We start from the raw sequence: 4157 nt of genomic DNA, 5'->3' as shown, positions 1-4157 counted from the left end.
AAGCTGGGGGGCAGTGTTAGCTGTGAGGAGGATGCTAGGAGACTGCAAGGTGACTTGGATAGGCTGGGTGAGTGGGCAAATGTTTGGCAGATGCAGTATAATGTGGATAAATGTGAGGTTATCCATTTTGGTGGCAAAAACAGGAAAGCAGACTATTATCCAAATGGTGGCCGACTAGGAAAAGGGGAGATGCAGCGAGACCTGGGTGTCATGGTACACCAGTCATTGAAAGTGGGCATGCAGGTGCAGCAGGCAGTGAAGAAAGCGAATGGTGTGTTAGCTTTCATAGCAAAAGGATTTGAGTATAGGAGCAGGGAGGTTCTACTGCAGTTGTACAGGGTCTTGGTGAGACCACACCTGGAGTATTGCGTACAGTTTTGGTCTCCAAATCTGAGGAAGGACATTATTGCCATAGAGGGAGTGCAGAGAAGGTTCACCAGACTGATTCCTGGGATGTCAGGACTGTCTTATGAAGAAAGACTGGATAGACTTGGTTTATACTCTCTAGAATTTAGGAGATTGAGAGGGGATCTTATAGAAACTTACAAAATTCTTAAGGGGTTGGACAGGCTAGATGCAGGAAGATTGTTCCCGATGTTGGGGAAGTCCAAAACAAGGGGTCACAGCTTAAGGATAAGGGGGAAATCCTTTAAAACCGAGATGAGAAGAACTTTTTTCACACAGAGAGTGGTGAATCTCTGGAACTCCCTGCCACAGAGGGTAGTCGAGGCCAGTTCATTGGCTATATTTAAGAGGGAGTTAGATGTGGCCCTTGTGGCTAAGGGGATCAGAGGGTATGGAGAGAAGGCAGGTACAGGATACTGAGTTGGATGATCAGCCATGATCATATTGAATGGCGGTGCAGGCTCGAAGGGCCGAATGGCCTACTCCTGCACCTAATTTCTATGTTTCTATGTTTCTATATTCAATGCTCTGATTTATAAAGGCTAGCATACCAAAAGCTTTCTTTACCACCCTATCTATATGAGATTCCACCTTCAAGGAACTATGCACGGTTATTCCCAGATCCCTCTGTTCAACTGTATTCTTCAATTCCCTACCATTTATCATGTACGTCCTATTTTGATTTGTCCTGCCAAGGTGTAACACCTCACATTTATCAGCATTAAACTCCATCTGCCATCTTTTAGCCCAATTTTCCAAATGGCCTAAATCACTCTGTAGACTTTGGAAATCCTCTTCATTATCCACAACACCCCCTATCTTGGTATCATCTGCATACTTACTAATCCAATTTACCACCCCTTCATCCAGATCATTGATGTACATGACAAACAACAAAGGACCCAACACAGATCCCTGAGGCACCCCACTAGTCACCTGCCTCCAACCCGACAAACAGCCATCCACCATTACCCTCTGGCTTCTCCCATTCAGCCACTGCTGAATCCATCTTGCTATTCCTGCATTTATACCCAACAGTTTAACCTTCTTAACCAACCTTCCATGAGGAACCTTGTCAAAGGCCTTACTAAAGTCCATATAGACAACATCCACTGCTTTACCCTCGTCAATTTCCCTAGTACCCTCTTCACAAAATTCAAGAAGATTAGTCAAACATGACCTTCCAGGCACAAATCCATGTTGACTGTTCCTAATCAGACCCTGTTTATCCAGATGCTTATATATATTATCTCTAAGTATCTTTTCCATTAATTTGCCCACCACGGAAGTCAAACTAACAGGTCTATAATTGCTAGGTTTACTCTTAGAACCCTTTTTAAACAATGGAACAACATGCGCAGTACGCCAATCCTCGGGGACTATTCCCGTTTCTAATGACATTTGAAATATTTCTGTCATAGCCCCGGCTATTTCTACACTAACTTCCCTCAATGTCCTAGGGAATATCCTGTCAGGACCTGGAGACTTATCCACTTTTATATTTTTCAAAAGTGTCAGTACTTCTTTTACTTTGAAACTCATAGTATCCATAACTACTCTACTCGTTTCCCTTACCTCACCTAATTCAATATCCTTCTCTTTGGTGAATACCGAAGAAAAGAAATTGTTCAATATCTCCCCCATCTCTTTTGGCTCTGCAGATAGCTGCCCACTCTGTTTCTCCAATGGACCAATTTTATCCCTCGTTATCCTTTTGCTATTAATATAGCTGTAGAAACCCTTTGGATTTACTTTCACCTTACTTGCCAAAGCAACCTCATATCTTCTTTTAGCTTTTCTAATTTCTTTCTTAAGATTCTTTTTACATTCCTTATACTCCACAAGCACCTCATTTACTTAATGCTGCCTATAATTATTGTAGATCTCCCTCTTTTTCCGAACAAGATGTCCAATTTCCCTTGAAAACCAGGGCTCTTTCCAATTTTTACTGTTTCCTTTCAACCGAACAGGAACATAAAGATTCTGTACTCTTAAAATTTCCCCTTTAAATGTCCACCATTTCTCTTCTACATCTTTCCCATAAAACAAAATGTCCCAGTCCACTCCTTTTAAATCATCTCGCATCTCATCAAAGTTAGCCTTTCTCCAATCAAAAATCTCAACCCTAGGTCCAGTTCTGACCTTCTCCATAATTATATTGAAACTAATGGTATTGTGATCACTGGACCCGAAGTGCTCCCCAACGCATACCTCCCTTACGTATATTAATACGTATATTAACCCCCCTGCCGGAGGTATCCTTCGACTTAATGTAGCGGCAGATTTTTCATATCTTTCAGGTAATTAGCACCCTAGCCGCTAATTGGATGACAATGGATAAGGGGAATATCTTCGGTACACATGCAAGCTGCCTCAGAGACCTTCAGAGCTTCTCCATTCATAAAGCTTCAACACAGTCTTTTAATGAATATTTTCTTTATTGTAGATATAAAACAGTAAGATACATCCAAGGTTTTTCCGACTTGTTACGGTAATCTTCTTCGAACTCCAGCTCATTACTTCAGATAGTAGAAAGCTCCTCGTGTCTCCGTAACAATGACATGCAATGACATGCAATGACATGCTCAACACCTTCTCCTTCTTCTCTGCAAAACGAATCTTAAAAACTAAACTTCTGCGCAAGCAGTTAAGCTGCAAACACGCCCAAAGACACGTCATAAATCCCACCCACATTATAACGGGCAGTCTAAAATTTAAAGGCATATGCCATCCACAACGACATGCAAAACGGGCCAAATTGCCACTACAGTTTGGAAGCACTGATTAAGACGCCAGCTTGCGTAGTGGACACTCGCGGTACTGCAGAGCTTTATGGACTTTGCTGCAGAGGGATCAGCAGCTCCCCGAAAGTGAAAGCATTTTGAACCAGGAAGTTGCGGGAGTTAACATGGCTTCCAGAGATCAGGCCGAGAGTTTGACCGAGGAGGCAATTTGTCCCATCTGCCTGGATTTCTTCACTGATCCAGTCTCATTGGAGTGTGGGCACTACTTCTGCCGCTCCTGTATCACACAGAGTTGGGACAGGGAGGGGAAAAACTCTTGTCCGGAGTGTAGAGAGGAGTTCGTGGACCGCAACCTCCGGGTTAGCCGGGCCTTGGCGAGACTGTCTGAGAAAGCGAGAACATTGAGCCTGAATCGGAAAGAGAAGGACACTAAATGTCACTGCGAGAAACATCAGGAAGAAGTGAAGCTGTTTTGTGAAACTGACAAGAAACTGTTGTGTGTGATTTGTGCAGCTGGACAGGAACATGTAAAACACCGCTTCATGCAGATAGAAGAAGCTGTTGAAATCTACAAGGTAAATGCCAGCCGGTCTGGATTACATAAGTCTTTATCTCCTATATTGTCTGACATATTTATTTTCTGATCTTAACCCCAACCCCAGGATCAGGTTACATCTTCCTTCAAATCTCTCACAAAGAAGATATTGGAGATCCAGCAAATACAGCAGCAACAGAAACGGAAGATTTCTGCAGTTCTGGTGAGGCTTTTCAGTTTCGATTTCCTGATCTTGTATAGGGGGGTTGCACGTAAGGTCACTGGGTCATAGGGCTTGACGCACGGAGCCGCTCAATCCATCTGGAGGACATCCGTCACTTCCGGTATATGTTATTAATGCTAGAAACGCGTACTTTCCTACCTGTTAAAAACCGTCAAAATGTTGAATTTTTGCGCAGAAAAAATTATGGGAGTCGGGGTAAGTGTGAGAGACATGTACCCAACTTTAGAAT

The sequence above is a fragment of the Amblyraja radiata genome, chromosome 21 (genome assembly GCF_010909765.2).
Source record: "Amblyraja radiata isolate CabotCenter1 chromosome 21, sAmbRad1.1.pri, whole genome shotgun sequence".
In the NCBI taxonomy this organism is placed as follows: Eukaryota; Metazoa; Chordata; class Chondrichthyes; order Rajiformes; family Rajidae; genus Amblyraja; species Amblyraja radiata.
Note: the sequence above shows the minus strand (reverse complement) of the source record.